This window comes from Phodopus roborovskii, unplaced genomic scaffold (genome assembly GCF_943737965.1).
Source record: "Phodopus roborovskii unplaced genomic scaffold, PHOROB, whole genome shotgun sequence".
Lineage (NCBI taxonomy): Eukaryota > Metazoa > Chordata > Mammalia > Rodentia > Cricetidae > Phodopus > Phodopus roborovskii.
The window spans coordinates 7,466,769-7,485,830 of NW_026125391.1; the positions used below are offsets into that span (position 1 = coordinate 7,466,769).

The following is a 19,062-nucleotide window of genomic DNA, read 5'->3' on the forward strand; positions in this document are numbered from 1 at the left end:
GAGGAAAGATTGTGTCTATATACTCACTCTCATCCCTAGAGCCATGTCAAGTTCATGGCATACAAACTAGAAGTCTTTCTTACAGTAAAATCAATGGTGTCATTTTATTTCATAATGATTCAGCAAGCCATCCTTGCAGCTAAAGACTCAGCCATAATCCCCGCATTCCTTAGCATTCTCAGTACATGCAGCGGGGGTGAAAGGGTACATCATTAATTATATAGATCGATGCTTTTGATGATTTAGATAAGTTGGTTTCAGAAACACTGTGCAGAGTAGAGCAGACTAGAATGTACCACCTACAGGAAGGCCTGCATCCAGATTAGTCATGCAGGCTTCTCAGTGAATGATAGAGAGAATGAATCTCAGAGACATAGCAATAAAAGAAACAAGTCAAAACACACACAGAAAAGGTCATCACCCACAAAGCGCGCGCGTGTGTGCGCGCGCACACACACACACACACACACACACACTGAAGCCAACTTGCAATTTATGTCAGGTTGGGAAGATATTTAAAAGGTGAACATTTAAATCTTATTTATAATTGTGTTTCTGGTAATGATGTTCAGATATAACCCTAATCACCAAACAAGTTTCAGCTACTTTGGAGAATATATTTGAAAGCCTGAAGAAACACATGGATATGTCAAAAAAAAAAAAAATTAAAACATATCAAAAGTTAATGGGCTTTTAGAAATGTCTCAAGCCCTTTTAAGATCTCAAAACAAAATTAACACTAGAAATCAAAATACAGGACAGAAACCACAACCCAAAGTGCCACAAGACAGATGAAAATAACAACACAGGGACAAATTTAGAACATTTTATAACCACAGACAAATGCTAGTTTATGATGTCATTTTCTAACTATAACAAGGAATACCTTATGGTCTCATGTTAAGGTTCAAGAAAATATTTGCTTGAAAATCAAGAGTTCATGTACCTTGAAAGATGATTTCATATAACTTAGATATTTTTTATGAGATTGACCACTGAACATAGAGTAAATAAATTCTTATTTAGAGAACTGCTAAACAAACCTGTCCCCGGTTATACTTTCTGTCCTTACTAGGTTAACCACATTCCTCAGGATTGCCTTCTTTGACATGCATGCTCTCGTTCAACCTTGCATGCATGATGGCACCAGAATGTGTCAGTCTCATCATTTATGTTTTCAAGTATTTGGACAACTTATTTTGAAAAGCTCCATGAATCTGAGCTTGTGTTTGTTTGAGCTCCTAATTATCTCTCAGTTCAAACAGGTTTAACTTAGCATGTGATCACTGAGGGAATGAATGAGATCACGACCATTACTGTGAAATGTTTTGGCCTGAAACAGTCATGTTTGTTTCATTATTTGTATTTTAAAAGGACTGAAATTTTCAAGGACCAACCTCTGTTACCTGTGAAAATTCATCCTCTCAATAAAGCCATTTAAGCTGGTTTTCTGGGTTATAACTACATTGTCTCCCCCTTCCCTATGACAGTTCCCTGGGAACTATAAGGTAGTATTAATTTAAATCTTAGCCTGATTGGCTTTCTCTTTCGATGGAACCACATGGAGTCCATTGCTTCATCTGAGTTCCTCGAGCACACTGACTACATGAATGCCTTGGCCATAAATGGGGTATGACCAAACACATGGAACCTGTGGATGAAAGGAAGAACGAAGCCACTGAGAGATGTTTCTAATGGACTCAGACAACTTCAGGGACACCTGCCATAGCAGCTAATCAATAAGTAGTCCAATACAGACCACATAGACGAAGAACACTTTCAGGAGACAGCTTGAGGTATGGCTTTGATCTATGCACTATGAAATGGCAAGTCACTTTGAATTTCTGAACACACATTGATGAGCACTAATCAATGCTTTCACTTAGGCTTCAGATTATGACAGAGAATGCTTAAAGAACAAAACACAGGTAGACAACAGATGATTTGAAAACATGACTGTTTGGCCTGTGTTATCAGTAGCACATACTGTATTACAAACTAAAGTTGACTAGGCTAGCTTAGTGAAGCAAAGCTCCATAGAAAACACACATTGATGAAGACTTGGCTTGCATTTCCATGGAACAGTCCTAAGACATATATTTTAAATTTTGTTTTGGAAACAAACTGTCAACTTTCTGCATGAACTTTCTATAAGTGTTCTTGCAAGAAACAAGCCCATACCTGAAAATAAGTTTTGTCACCAGGTATTGTACAGCAGTGAAATCTTTATATAAAACTATACTGTTTGAATACTTGTTAGCAGCAGTTTTCTTCCCCAATCACCACTAAATGTGGTGACACAAGGCATCAGCACCTTGATTTCACATCTTTGTTCATCTTCTTATAAACTGAACAGCTATATAACAATTCACAAAGAGTGGAGAGCCGAGAATTCAAAGGCACAAGAATACTGTTCCAGCACTGAGAATAAAGTTTGAAATTCCCTGTATAGATAGTGTTCATTTTCCCCCATTTACAATGTCCAAATATAAATATCCTTAAGCTTTCCTTTAGTGTAAAATAATAAAATAAGGTAATTATTTAGAATAATAAAGATGTGCATAAACTTCATTTATATTCATGTCTTCAAAACATATATGCAAGGGCCAAAGCACTAAATGTATATCGCCAGGGGCCTGATAAACATTCACCTACTATTGGCATATTGTCACAAACACTGTGTTTCCTTTATATAATGACATTAGGTCAGTGCAGGCTAGCATTTTATTAAGATCTAAATATCTGTAAGAAATACTCTCAAATACAACTACTAAATATTTTCTAAGTCAGAGGCAAAGAATGCTACACAGTAGGGACTCATTCTCAGGTTCAATGATATCATTTGCTTATGTAAAGAACAAAAAAAATATTTTCAAGCTTTTAAGATAGGTGAAGAGAAACTCAATCTGAGTTCTAGGACTTAGAAAACCCCAAACTCAAAACATACTATTCAGAAGTTTTATAAGTCAACCATGTAGCTGCAAATTGCAGACAATAACATATTATTCACCAGCACTATCAATGTAATATTTCCAATGACTCCAGTTGCAACAATTCAATCCAAGCCCCACAAATGCTGGTCCTTGTTCTTTACAAGCTGACAATCTGAGATGAATACAACATATAACAGGAAAACATAATGAAAATATTTTGTCCCTGGTGACACTAAGAAAGGATCTTATCTATCTAGGACAGAATTTTGGTTTCATATTTTGACATATTTTGGTCAAAAGATCTGCAACTCATCAACAAACTGTGGTCTGAAAGGTCACTTATTAGCAGAATACATACAACACAGAACATGATGCTACTAGTCTCACATTCTGGATGTCATTTCACATTCTATTTAGTAACAAAATGAAACTCATGCTGCTTTGTTTCTCAACGAAACAGACACATTCCTGTTGTGGAATGTTTATGTTTAACTATAAAAGATGTGTTGCACTTGTTTAACTATGTAAAGATGTGTTACATTTGTTTAATTATGTAAAGATGTGTTGCTGTTTCACCTTGTGTAACTAAGGTACCTGATTGGTCTAATATGAAGATGAATAGTCGGTATGGAGGAAAAATGTAGATGAATAGAAACAGGTTAAATTAAGTTAAAAGAGCTACTGGGACAAGTCTAAGGTAAGGCCAAGCATTCATAATTAATAATAAGTCTCCATGTCTTTATTTGGGAGCTGGTTGGCAAAATTCCAACTACCCGTGGCCTCAAAATTAAATGCCAACTTTAAATGAGATCACTATAAAATCTTCAATTCTGTCTTGGAAGAACTGTAGTCCCAGAGGAGACATTCTAGAATTCTGTAGACCACACTAAAAACTGGCCTTTTCCCTTGCTAATATGTGCCTCTGTTTTGTCATGAATCTGCATATAGGTTTCTTATTTTGTATGGGGATCCTAAGGTAGCCACCCAAAAGGGAGGAAGTGGTAGACTTCTTGAGGTACTTAGATACGAGATGGAGAAGGGAAACAGAAGAAAGGGAGGAGAGCATTAAGAGGACCTGAATTCCTTCCTTCTTTATGAAATGGTGAAGTATGAAAACAGGGGAAAGTGTCACCTCCTCAGCATATCCATGAATTTCTGGAGGAAACCTGCCATCTCATCAAATGAGCTCCTGTTTCCCTAAGTTTCTGGGGCAGGACTTGCTAGACAAATAGAATGGGCATCAATGGAGATGTGTATTGGTACTTCTCCTATGGAAGGGCAGGGCAGAATTGTCCAACTTTATTCTACTTTTTCCTCCACAAGATGAAATTGGAAGCACAGCTGTACAGGTTAGCCTGAATTGTCAACTCAACACCACAAGGAATCATCCGAGAGGCACTGCCTGCATCAGACTGGTCTGTGGGCCTATCTGTGTGGGATTACCTTGATTGTTATGTGATCCAGAAAAGGCCAGTCCTTGGTGGGTAACACAATCCTAGGCAAGTGATCCTGGGCTGTGTAAGAAAGCTACCAAACTATGAGCCCGAGAGCAAGCCAATAAACACCATTCCTTGCCTCTGGTGTTCTCTTTAGAGTTTCTCCCCTGACCTCACTCAGGGGTGGATTGTGACCTAGATGTATAAGACAAAATAAAACTTTTTTCCCCCTCAGTTGCTTTAGGTTAGTGTTTTATCACAGCAACAGATGGAAACTAAAACAGATATCACTACTAACTTGAAGGGACTTGCAGCTGGCTATCAGTGTGACAGCATGACCATGGGAGTAGATGGTTTACAAAGGTGTGAGGAAAATCATAGGAAATGTAGAAAGAGGCGGAGTGTTACTTCTTGAACACTTTTGATGCTTAAATGAGTGGCAGGGAAAATGGATAGATGCTGTATTCTAACTTCCATCCTCAGGCCTGCTCCATGTTTGCACCTGCCTTCTTCCTGCCACTGGGACTCACTGGGATCTGCACATCTTGTAGGAAGGCCTGAGAAATACAGAAATCCATATACTACCAAATAGGATCCCCTTCCTAGGCCTCTGAGCTTCATTTCACTGTATTGTAAGTTCAGAGACCTAGAAACAACAGAAATGGACTGAACAATGCTCATTTCTGACATTTCTCAAGTGTCATGTGATCCTTGAGCTGTGATAAAACTAGTTCTACCATGGCTTTCAGTACATTCTGTTTATGTCACTGGGCTCAGAACACAAGGCAATGGAAACTATGGCTTTGGGCACTGTCATGACCACTAGGAAGATCTCTAGGAAGGCATGGAACTCTTTTGTAGCCAGGAGTACCAAGACACATGGTAATGTGCTGCAAGCCCCTTCTAGGACAGCCTCAGGGGAAGGCACATGCTTCCCTCAAGCTAAGTGTTCTTGCCACAGCAGCTCCCTTCAAACACCACATCTTTGTACGATAACTTGTCACAACTACCACAATTCAGGTGGTAGACTGTCACTTGCTCTGCGTTGCAATTCATCTCTCTGCACAGGCTGCTTGCTTCCTTTCCTTTTCCACTGGGTGAACCCTGAGAATCCCCCATGGTAAATATCCCAGAACTGTCGTTAGCTTAAGGTTTCATCCTGCTTTGATTTCAGAGACTGGAAAAGAGAGCTGGAAATGGGAAAAGAAGGTACTGAAGAAACAGTTACCAGGAGGGAATGACTAAAAGTTACTTGATGGCATTGCCACTGTGAGAAGAGATCAACTCCCTGTATTCCCCACAGGGTCCTAGCACATTTACCATTGTTCGTGCTACAGACGCAGGGGCAGGTCTCCCGAGCAGCTCAGGGACAAGTTACGGTCACAAGAGAAACTTTAACTTCTGTAGCTACTAATTGGTACTTTTAGAAACAACTCAACGTGACAATAAATAAAATAAATAAGCAAGCAAACAAATACATAAACAAATAGGTTATGGTTGGGCCCACTGCCAGCCACGCAGGGCATCTTAGAAGAGAGTCTAAGCAATCATCTCAAAAGCATCCTAGCACACTGGAAAGAGGCAAGACTAAAGAGAGAACAGGATACCTGGAACTTAACTCCACTACTTAGAAACTGCGGATTCCTCAGTCCCACTATCGCTCCTTCATGCCACCCCCTGCATGGCCAGCATCACACAGATGCCCTGACAGTCCAGCACACATATGAGAGACATGGGAGACTGGGAGTATAGGTTGCAGATGTTTTTCTGCTAGAATTGTTATCTAGAAATCTGAATCCAGATGACAAAATAAGGCTTCTACTTAACAGAGGGTAGTGAAAATTTTTCTTTCTTGATATTTTAGCTTCTTGGAAATCATCATTAGCAAGTTATGTTTCAATGCTGATTTCGCTGAAAGGAAAACAACCACAAAAAAAAAAAAAAATAAAAACAAAACAAAAAAACCAAACCCAAACAAACAAAACAAAAATAAAACAAAAAAACCCACCCTTGCTTCAGGATTGTGCTTTGGAAAACAATGAGTTAAAAAATGTTTCTCTAACTCTAAGATAGAGACACATCCAAGTATTCGGCTTTTCATATTCATTCCATGGCAACAGTATATTATTTGTCCAGTAGACAAAAAAGTCTTCATGACACAAAGCAGATAGAAGTTCCAGAAAATGGTAATTGCTTTTCACTTCATTCATGTGAAAGTTTTTTTTTAGGAAATAAGATACAATTTTCCCATTAAATATATTAAACCCAATGCCAAGTACTTGGCAAAAATGAAAGAAAGAAAGGAAGGAAGGAAGGAAGGAAGGAAGGAAGAAAGGAAGGAAGGAAGGAAGAAAGGAAGGAAGGAAGGAAGGAAGAAAGAAAGGAAGGAAGGAAGAAAGGATGGAAGGAAGGAAGGAAGGGAGAAAGAAAGCAGCTGCTTTTCTCCAAGGTTAAATGGTGAATATTTAGAGAATATTGCATAGAGAATTCTTTGAAATACAGAATTGATGAGTTTCCCTGGCTTCATTTTAAGTTTTTGGTTTGTTTTTGCTACAATGAAGAAAAAAAAAAAAAAAAAGATCCATTATATGCTTTAATGTCCTTCCTTTTCCTGGTTACTGTCCTCAAGTATTAGACATTCAAAGAAACAGTACATACAGAACAGAGTGCTAGCCTTCCTGGGTACAAGCAGAAGCAAGGCTCTTCCACTTGTCACTCAGCACCCCAATGAGTTCTCATGGAGTCTTATGGGTCTCACCTCAGGCCAAAACAGAGACTTAGCATTGATACTGAACAGGGCTGGCCATTTTATAAGTGGGGTTGGTGATTTTATTCAAGCTATTTTAATAAGGGCTCAAGCAGGATCACTGGGAGAAAAAGAGACATTCAGAGGAAAGTATGTACACTCAAGTGTGGGTATGGACTCCTGGTGAGTTCTGGCTCATTAAGGGAGCAGCTCATTGTTTCATTTTCATTTATAATAGCCATATGTAGAATTTTGGTAGAGTTTGAAGTTAATTGCTTTAGCACTGTGTGGTTTCTGAGGGGCATCAGACAGGGTTGCAACTGATAAAGTAACAGTCTGGCCCATGGGGCTATCAGAATGTAGTCTTTACCATAAACAGCTTAGTTTAAGATGTTCAGGGAAAAAGAATGAATTGCTGTTTTAACATATTTGTGTATAAAAAGAATATTAATTCTGTCAGTGGCCTTCATGGCACGTGCATTGATTGTGATACAATTCTAGCTTCTTGGATGGTGAGAGGCTTTAATCAAAATTGGGATCCTTTCCTTGTCAAGTTCCTAGAAGTTCCCCATCTTTTCATACTACCTTAGGAGAACTGAAGGGTCTACCTGAGCAAAAATCATTCCTGTATCCCTTCCCTGCATGCAGATTTGACTCAGGACCAAATACAGAATGTTCTTCCTTGCTCCTCCTTGTGCTCCCTAGCCTAATATACAGACCTATCTCATCTAGAGCAGCAATTATCCTCACACGACTAGGCATTCACTTTTCTAATGTGCCTCCAAACAGAGTTTTCTCTCCCTGTTTGAATGGTGACTCCCATTCCCAGTGCTGACTTCTCAGGAGGAGATGCATGATGACATTATATACTACACATTATATATTACATAAACCACATTAATATTCCATCTGAAGACATCTGAAGCATGTCAAAGGAGGAACAGAGGAACAGTGTCCCACACTCTCTCAACACCTGACCCCTGTGTCTTTGTGCTCTTTCCAACCCATCCCTCTTGTCAAGCCCTTTCAGCAGTCACATAGAGCTGCTTGCTACCTCTGAGCAAGATCTATCGCTTTCCTCACTTGGGATCTAGTCTTCCAAATCAACCAGGGAATCCTCCTGAATGAACTGCCCTCCTTCCCCCCCAACTCACACATCTCAATACTCTCACTTACTACACACTACAATCTAAGTTTTGAGCTCTTTCATGCCCCCCAATACCTAGAACGGTGCCTGACACCCAGTAGGACTTCAATAAATGCCAGACGAAGAAAGATTAAAATTACCAAGCCTTGCAACTTAGTCATGTTCTCAAATCAATATGAATGGTCTTAGGCCTTAGAACACAATGGAGGAGACAATCCTCTCTGCACCTTATTTGTCAAATCTGTTAAGTCATGAGAAAGAAGTTTCCTGTACCATTTGTGTCCTACAAATGGTAGCTCAGAGCAGTACCACTCTTTTGCTGCTTGTCATTCAGTCATTTTATTTGTACTTTCCCTTGCCCATTTAAACTATTGTTGAGAAACTAGTTGATCATTTCTTCTCTCTGTAGAAGTCTTGGTACCCCCAAACTCGATGTATTTTCAGGGCTGGAACTAGTACTTTATCAAGAAGGGCATACAGAAATAAGAACAATTAATTGTTCAGTACATCCTTGCAGGTCCCTGGTGGCAGGATCCAACCCATCAAATAGCATTGTCAACTGTGACTACTCTATTAGAAAGCATCCCAAACCATGGTTCCCACAAGTGCTGAGATCTGTTAGAAGTGGGTACTATTACTAACCAACTAATCCCTGTTTATAGCTTTTCCCTTGCAAAGGTATCCTATGGAGACTCACTTAGAGAATATGCAAATAAACCCTTTCTCATCAAATTTCACAGGCTGCTGTGATAGCTCTTGCTTCCAACCATAGCTATTTCCAATTCTGATTTCCCACACACACAGGGCTATTCTGACACAGCTGGGCTGTGGAAGCAAAAGCTGCAATAGTACCTTTTTAAAGTAAGCAAAATATACTGAGTTTACCCTTTATCTTTTTAAGTAAAAAGCACAAATTAACAATACTACCATAGCCATTCTTCAGATGACCTATTCAACACATATACAATTTAATTTGTATTAGAAAATGAAATACATCCAATTCATTTCAGAAAGTTAATGAAAGAACGAACTTAAAAAACATTCTGTCTAAGGCTGGAGAGAGAGCTCATTTGGAAGTGCCTACCACAGAAGTATTGCAAACCAAGTATAGTCCTCAGCAGCCACACAGAGAAGACAGGTACAGAGGTGTGCACTATAATCCTAGTGCGAGGGACACACAAACATGTGTTGTTCTTTTGTTACAGTTATAAGAATAAAAGCTGGAGGGGGCGAGGTCCCAAGTGAGGGTCCCAACTGAGTGGGGTCTCAAGGTAAGGGACCGTATGGGAGGTTCCATAGCAGGTGAGGGTGACTGCAGAGGGAGGAAATAACAAGCCAGGCAGATAGAGCTTAAATGAGGAGTTTATTTAGAAAGGGGAGTGAGGGGAATAAGGGAGAGGGGAACAGAAGAGGAGAGAAGGGGAGAAAGAGAGGGGAAGAGTACACAAGGGGGTTAGCAAGAGAGAGAGAGAGAGAGCAAAAGAGCATAAGTGGGCAGGGGTCTGTCTTTTAAAGGGGCCCCTTACACCTGCCTGCAGACTAGTACTCATGGAACCCTGGGCTGACCAGAGTACTGCCTGAGTGCATTCTGCCAGGTGACAGGGGCAAGCCAGCATAATGCCTGAATCCTCACAACATGGATATCCAGGACTTACTAGCCAGCAGCCAAGCCTAATCAGGGATCTTTAGGTCAGCAAAAGGCATTACTACCTCAAAAAGGTGGATAGCTCCTCAGGAGCAACAAAGTTCTGGACTCCACATATCCAGATGAACATGTTTCCAAAAACGTAAAACTACTAGCTCACATACATTCACAAACACGCACAAAAAGTTTATTCCAGCTATCACTATATGACATGAATTCATTAGACGCTACTTCCTTAAACATATAATCTGTGGATGTGTTTGGCAAAAGACAGCCCATATTTTCAAGGAAACCTGGATGGGTCTTGTCATCAACCACAACATCTTCAGTATAAACTGATCCTGGCTATCTTTGCTACCCTTAGTGATTAAAGATGAAATTTTACTAAAGACATACATTCCTTATAGTTCTTGGCAATTACCTCCCACTCCTAATCATTTTGACAATAGTGTTTGCCTTCAACAAAGACCTTAAGCCTTAATAACATCTACAGCAATCGCTGTAAACTGCTGCACACAATATTAGAACTGACTGCTAAAAGTCCTTAAGATACTGATGGGAACTACAGTGAGTCCCATCTTGGAATAGTTGTGTTACTTAGAGATTTTATGAAGTTTCTCACTTGAAAGCTCTGAAAGCGCCTCATTACAACTAACTTAACTGTGAGTAATTGAAGTACAATGAGGCTGAGAGCAGAGGGGGTTTGCAGCAGGGGAGTGACCCGTGGAATGTGCCCAGCAAATGGAAAAGGAATGGGACAGGCTTGCTCTAACTTCTCACCCCCACTTCCTGTCTCATCCATGCCCCAGGAAAGGCTGACACACCTCAGCTTTGTCATCTGCACTGCCCAGAGACACTGAAATAGGTGTCTATGGATGTGCCTTATTCCTTCCTGTCATGTCCATCTCTCCCAAAGGAGCACATTTGTACTAGGAGCACTGATCCTTTCCCATTCCACTCCAGCCGAACTCCGCAGGATTTTAACCTGACAAAGGGGGATGAGGGAATGAACTTTGGGGTCTTTGGGAATCTTGAGCAAGCTAGGAGCACTCTGTAAATGTGCAGTTTCAAGACTACAAAGGCCATACTGTACATGTGATACTTACAAACCTGGTATTTACCTGACTTAAATTATGCAGAGGATTAATAGAATTCTGTTATTTCCATGTAATAAGTTCTCTGCGAAACCTTTTCCATTTCCTCTCAATTATTATCATTTAAGCAAAAAGTTATTAAAGAAGGAAATGCTGCCAGTTCGTCTTACAGACTTTAATGACAATTTGAGGCAAAACTCGTGGATTTGTAGTATCTAAATAAGGGAACTAGAATAAAAATGAACATTACCAACTCAGCATTCATCAATTATAAATGAACTTTTAAATCTTTCCTCAGGGTTTTTAGAGGGCACTAAGTTCCCCTGGGATCCTGATCGCTGTTCTTCCCCTCCTCCAACTGTATTAAGGGATGAAGCAATGGCTTCACAAGCCCTTTTCTCATTGTACATCTCAGCTAACTATCGCAATCTGGGATGTCGGCCTTCTAAAGAGCTGTACTATTTAAAAGGGACTTGTTAAAATTACCCCCAAGCCTGCATTCCCCTTGCCCCCTCCCCATTGGTATGAAAATTAACACCCATAAATATTTATCCTTTGTCCTCTTTTATGAAGCAAATTAGATAAGTTTTGCAAATATCTTCAAAACCAGACAATACTGCTGGTGTTAGGACTGAAAACAGTCGCTTATTTCACAATATGTTAATTAGGAACAATCCATCTACTGCAGTTCTTTGCTGCAGGAAACAATCTGCATTTGTATTTATTTTTCTGACCATCAATTGAGGTAACTTCCTCTCTCTGTGAACTGAATTTGACAGTGTGAAAACCCTTGGGGCTTTAAGCACAACGTGAGAACTTTCTATGTTCTAATTAGTGAGGATATGTGGCCAAATATTAGTAGGAATTTTGAAACAACACAATTTAGATTTTTTAGACTATAAATTTTCCAAAACATATCCATGTACAAAATGTAAAATGAAGGTGGGATATGTGGGATTTCACCCACAGGTATTTCCCTTCACAAAAGATAAGCTTGAACCTGTAAGCATGGCTGAAGGTCAGGTCAGGGACATAAGACATAACGATCTGGAGAACATGACTTGCCTGAAAGAAAATTTTCATCAATGATTATAGCTCCAAGTATGTTATAGCCTCCAGCATCAGATAAATTTTAGTTAGACTTCATAAAACACTAATAGCTTAATAGAGAAACTCATAGTTTCATTATTGAATATACAGGTTAATATAGTAAACTCTAAAGATTAAACCTAATCTCTCTCTATATAATGGATATACCAGGTATTTCTAAATATAAATGAATGAGTCTAAACAATGGGTAGGAGTTATCAAAATTTCAAAAGAAAGACCTTTAAAATTCTGACATTACCATTTGCTTGTAAAATATAAATAATATGAAAATATAAATCAATATTAAATCATGATGAGGTACATCTTTTACATCTTTTTAATTTATTATTTGTATGTGTGTGTGCACATACAATAGCATGCATATGAAGTCAGAGGACAACTTTTGAAGTGGTTTCTTTCCACCTTAGTTCCAGGAATTGAACTCACATCAGGATTTTGCAGCAAGCACTTTGACCTGCCAAGCCATCTCCATGGCCCAGAAGTCCTCCTTCTTTAAAATCAATCAAATTTTAAGCTCTTTCTAGTTCACTGGATAACTGTTCATTTAGAAATCTGTTCCATGAACCTAGAACAAGTTTGCCTACTATAGAAATGAAGCTTTAAAATGTAACATGTGTTCTGCATTCAGTTTATTTAGCTAAGTGATAAGCCAGAATTATGTTGCCTTATGCAGGAAACTCCAGTTTCAAGTTGGAGATGCAGAGATAAAAATACCAAACATTATAGGGGAAGACTACTAGGCTGTATTAGTTAGGTCTCAAACCTGGCACAAATGGCTAACTGAGGTGCCTATTTAACACATCAAAGCCAACTGGGCTGCCAGGTTCTACCAGCATCCCTCAATCCAAACCTCTTACAGGGTATGGCTGACATACCACTGCCCCCACCCTAAACTTCTCCAGCAAGGGACTGGGCTGTCCTTTCCATTGTAATCCAGTCGTTTTGGCTATGCTAGTCCTTTTTTTTTTTTTTTTTTTTTTTTTTTTTATCCTTTTACCCTTTACCCTCCTGGTCTCTTTGTTCCCTGGTCTCCAGGCTTCCACCCTCTCCTCTCCCCAATCCTTGCATGGCTTGGCTCAGGGTCATGTTCACTCTGGGCTTTACCTCTGGCTATGCTCTCTCTCATATATCTACAACAAATCTCCTCCACCATTCCCAGGATCTGTCATGTCTTTCTTTTTTATTTCTTTTTTCATCAGTGTCTACAGCTCTTTCTAGAAGTAGTAAGCCTTCTCATCATCTCCTTCCCCACACTACCTCCACTCCTGACAAACACAGGAAACACATAGGACAGACTGACCAAAAGCTCATCACAAAGCATAGATTAAAAGCTAATATTTTTATGTCTTTGCCATGAGATTGAACTTTCTCCATTTCCTGAAGCTAGCCCAGAAATAGACTGCCATCAGCTTCCCAAAGACTATGTGTCTGGTAACATATGTCCGACTCCTCAGGGTATCTCAGCCTTGAAGGCCCAAGGTGAACAAAATCAGCTCCACTGTACCCATTAGTTATTGCTGGTCCTTTCATTCATTACAGTAAAGCAACACAATCTTCTGGGCAGGAATCCCTGGTGCATCCATCTGTTCTGCAGTTTCATACTTAACAATCCCCTAAAAAGCAAATCCCCAATTTTACATGTTTTAGAAAATGGGCAAAGATCAATCATTTCTTGAAAACTAATCTGGCTGAAATGAGTATTCCTTAAATCCTTTACCCCCAAAAGTGTAAGATGTCCCACAGGTGAAAGATATTCAAAGGTCTGGCTCCTTTGAGGCACAATGGCTTGCCTTTCTGGCATGGAAATAGGCTATTAAAAAAAAAAAAAAAAAAAAAAAGGAAGAAAAAAAAGGAAGAAAGAAAGAAAAAGAAAAACAGTGGTATCCTAGCATCATTTGTGATTTCTCAAAGTAACTCCTTAAGTTTTCTCTCTAATTCCCAAGTATCTGCACTTTATTCAAGTACAAAATTTGTAAGAACATCATTGCCATACATTAACTTCTTGAGGCTTTAGGATCTCTGTAAGGCATACTTCTAATAAGTCAGAACTGTCTTATCTAATCCAAAAGAACACCTTTCCCTCTGTAGTCCTAGCACCCTCTCCATTCCACCCATCCTGGATAAAGTGCAACATCGGGAATAAAGGGAGTAGATTGCTAGTCCACATCTGCCTCAGCAGCTGGGCAGTGTATCTACATTTTATCATTTTTATTTCTCTTTGCCAATGACTTCCTGGGCCTCCATGGACACAGCAGCATTGTTTTAGGAGACAGCAAAGCACAGGAGACAATCTAAACAGGCTTGCCCACTTCTCAGCAGAGTTGTAAAAGTGAAGGCTTTCATTAGCAAGACAGTGGGGAAATGTATTTTGTTAAATGCTAAGGCTGTCTACTAATAGAAGAATAAGAAGCTGAAGAAGAGCTTTATTACAGGTAATTGAGCTTGAAAGACACAGAACACTTTCCAATGCTAGGGTGAAAAGCTCCTCCAGTGTAGATAGAAGAAAGAGGAGGGAGGGTAGGAAGTGGTGGGGAGATCAAAAAAAAAAAAAGGGGGGGGGGTAATGAGACAGAGGCAGGAGACAAGAAAAAAGGTATGCCAGAGAGTTCTATGTGGAGTGGGGCCTGCATCATGTCCTACTGGGTCAAGTTCCACCAATGGGAGCAGAGGCTAAGAGAGACATGTGGGGTCTAGAAATTTCACACCAAGAGGCATGTGTTCTGCTTTGCTGTACTCTGGGAGGTGCTGTAAGGATCGCCGTCTCAAGATGGAGTGAAAGGGGGCCTGGTATGCTTTGTCAGTGGAGTCTTCTCCCCACACACAATCTCTTCTTGAGAAAGGAGTGGAGGGAGGTCTGTCTGAGCATGGAACCACATCCTACAGCAGCCTTGGGCAGGATGGAGAACCCCAACTACAGCACAGTGGAAGGTCAAATGAGAAATACAAAGTGGCAAAGGCTGATACGCGCAGCCAATTACAGTTCTTCTCTTCTAAATTATTGTGCTCTATAAGTCAACCCTCTGGATTTAAACATTAAAAAAGAATAAACTGTTACCAATGTGTATCACGAGGTCTAATACACAGACTTCAGCTAAGCTCTTGCTTGTCTGAATTCTACTTGCTAGTTAGTTCTATTCAACACAGGGAATCAGAGACATAAATAATTTATGTATTTGTGTGTGTGTGAGAGAGAGAGAGAGAGATAGAGACATAGACAGAGAGACAGAGAGAGACAGAGACTAGGTACCTGTCCTCAAAGGGCTTATTCCTAAGTGAAGAAAAGGTATAGGTGTAAATAAATAAAGTAAAAATAAATAACTGTTTATCTTTTTACTAATACAATAAAGAAAGCAGTGAGTGCATGTGTCCCACACAGCTCTTGCTGAGCAGAATAGACCCTCCCAGAGCTTTGTGTGCAACAAAGAAATGCAGAACTAGGCCCCTCACTTCTGCAATGGCCCTACCATCCACTCTACTAGCTAGTACTCCCTATCTTTCAAGAGTTTTCTGGTATATTTGTTCAGAAAATTCCAAGCCATTCCCATTCATCAGACAGGACTAAATACAAAATGGGCCTGTCTACAGGTGTCTTCAGAGTCCTATTGTGCACTTCTTCCACAGAAGTAAGGCCCAGGTCCCAACAAATACATGGTGCCAGGCTATGAAAGGCAACATCATACTAAAGGCATACATACTAAATGTTATTTTTAAAAGAAAATACATATTTGCACCAGGTGGCTGTGGCACACTTTAATCCCAGCGCTCAGGAGGCAGAGGCAGGTAGATCTCTGTGAGTTCAAGGTCAGCTTGGTCTACAGAGTGAGTTCCAAGACAGCCAGGAATACACAGAGCAACCCTGTACCCTGTCATGAAAAAGAAAAAACCAAACCAAACCAAAACAAACAAACAAACAAAAAAAACCATAAAACACCATATTTGCTTATGTTCAATTACAATCTGCTGAAGACCACAGGCTGCATTATTTTGTGTCATGTTGGTGTGATAAGCACTCACAATTGAGTTCACCTTTCCCTCTTTACATACATCTCTTCTATCTCCTGGTCTCCCAGGAGATGTGATAATTATACTTAACACATTAGAGTTACTCATCCAATAAGTATATCTTAAACAGCTGCCACAGACCTGGCAATTCTCAAATTAAGAACTACTCTGCATAGAACTAAACACTACTGTATGTATATACTGGGCCAGGAGCAACTTTAAAAGGTACTGCTATTGGTCTCACAGTGACTCTGCATGGCAAATTATCTGTATTTTACATATGAGGAAACTCAGGCCCAGACAAAGCATTTTGCCTAAGTGACAAAGCTAGAAATTAGCCTACAGGAAGCTTCAAGCCCCACTTGGCTGACAGATGTCCCAGTAATTACTACCCTTTGACAGGCAAACAAGCACCAGGCAAAAGCGGAAGAACATAGTATAGCCTTCTACACAAGAAGGTTCAAATACCATCCTGTATCTCATAAACTATGTGATTCCAACCAGCTATCTACCTGTCTGTGCATTGGTTTGCTTCAACACTGAGACTGACATCAAAGTAGTCACTCATCTTAGAGGTCAATGTGGAGATAAATGGGATGTCATGAGGTTATGGAAAATGTTCAGTGAAGCAACTTACACCTCATGCGGTTGTCATCATCCTAGTATAATAACTAGAAAGGAGGCCTCCAACATAAACACTAATTATACTGAGTTGACAATCACACATTGCATATATATGTATTAAATTATCACACTGAACTCCACAAACATGTAGCTATCACGCATCAACTAAAAAGAAAAAGAAAGAAAGAAAGAAATATTTTCCAATGAAAGACTTTTTTTCATCAATTTCCATTCTGTCATTTATTGATGCAGTTCCCTACCAAGCACTAGAGACTTCAGGTCTGCAACAAATCTGAGTACAGCTTCTATCACAGAATAGTTTCATGGACAGATTTGGATAGTTGCTCCATCAAGCCGAGGAAAACACTTGTGAGCTACAGCACCCAAGGCATAGCATATACCTGGTGATCAGTTAATGTAGAGAGCTTTGGTGCAGAGAGTAGCCAAGGAAACAAGGCTGGTGACAGGATACACTATTTCTGCCCAAAGCCTTTGGAAGCCAACACAAGTGTAGATGACATCATGCCTCTGGGTGGAGACTAAAGGGTTGAGGTCATTATCCTGTCTCCTATGCTTCAAATCAGAAATAATAGAGGGTTGTTTACTTGTACTTTGTCCTGGAGTCAATCACAGCAATACCACTGACAGAACAGTAGGCATTCTGTACTCCACTGCCTCAGTGCTAGTACTACATACAGTGTGCAGCATCTCTACAACTTGAAAATAGAAAAAGAAAACAATCCTCAACTGATCGAGTCATGGTACAACATCTGACTGAGGAAAAAACAAAATATGTCTCAAGATCAGACTTATTTTTTAACCTGGACCATTCCTCTAGTGTCATGCAATTTTTACTATTTCATGCTATAAACCGCTACCCATACACGTCCTCAAAATCTATACTAGATGAGAGTGTCGAAAAGGTTCTCCTCCCCTTTATTTGTCACACATATGTGCCAAGTGTAGTCTTCCCTAAGCTGTTTCCTTCAGGGCTTGTTTGGAAGCCATGGCTTATCATGCCTGTGAGTTCTGCTCTTTCCTGATTTACTTTTAGAGAAAGGCTCCTTAGGTCTGCATCTGTAAAAGACATGACCTAGAATGCAATGCTTTCAATTGTCCAATAAAATGACTTCATAAGAGAATCAATATGCCTTAAAAACTTAATAATTCAATAATTTATGTGGCACAGGGGACCTTTTTTTTTTTTTTTTTCCCAGTCCTGACTATAAATGTCATCTGAATGCTGAGAGTCCCAAACTATATTTCTGATTAAGATTTTTCCCTTTTCTCCAGATTAGTGTGTCTGGTAGAGTTGGCTTTTCATTTCATACTGTTATTACACTGAATACCTCAAGTCTCTCCCCAATCTTAACCACACCAGAGTCTACTCCACTGTAAGCCTTTTTCTCTGCACACAGGTGATGCTTTCTTCTGCCTGCTCGGCCAGAAGCAATTATTCTTGCCTCCTCTCTGTCCTTTCCTTTAGTCAACCTGCAAATCTTATTGTCTACTTGTCTGTTAATCTAGATTCTAGACACTTCTCCTTGCACAAACACCAACCAGTCAATCCACCACCATTACGAATCCAGATAATCAGACCAAACTCTTCCTACCCTGCAAACCACACTTCTGATTTTTCACACAGCAGCCAAAACGAGTCTTCTAAACTCAAGGTAAGTAACGTTACATGCCTGCTCCAAATTACACAATTTCTTCCTCTGCTGCAGGCCTAGAAACACTGGTTATGTTCATCTTTGGCATGCTCATGAACTAAACAATGCTATGGGATTTAGTTTTGCCCATTGTATAATTAGCAATCCGATACAAAAATCTCTCTGGATAGAATGCCTTTATCTTTTTGTTAGAAGCTAAAGTACTTCCCAGGAAAGGACAACTCTTCTCATTACTATGCTACTGAGTTCACTTATAAATAACCACATTTCCAAGTGGAGAAACTGGGCTTGCATAACACAGCTGGTCACTTCGAAAGCACTAATCAACAGAGATGTTAAAGAGAAAGCTAAAGTGTTTAGTGATGATGACGATAGTACAGATGTCTCTCAAATGCTGACGGAGTGAAATCCTCTATACCCTAGGCACCTACTATATGCTGCCACTGTGCTAGATGTTGGGGTCTAGTGAGGGATGCTTTGAAAAGCTGCTATCTCTTCATGTCACTCTGCCCCCATGGAGCTTACATTTACACTTCTTGCATATGGGGTTGTTATGGGCTCAGAGTCACCTTGGATGAAGATGGGAACAACCTGGACCCAGCTTCTGGTCTCCACATGGCCGCAGCAGCACAAATGAGTGGTCTTGGCAAAG

General features: G+C 39.9%; 1 protein-coding gene across 4 annotated transcripts in view; it reads right to left on the bottom strand.

Moving 5' to 3' along the window:
• The window catches only part of Dock4 (dedicator of cytokinesis 4), a 396,469-nt gene that overhangs the window by 223,437 nt on the left and 153,970 nt on the right, over positions 1–19,062 (bottom strand). The gene's annotated exons all lie outside the window — the stretch shown is intronic.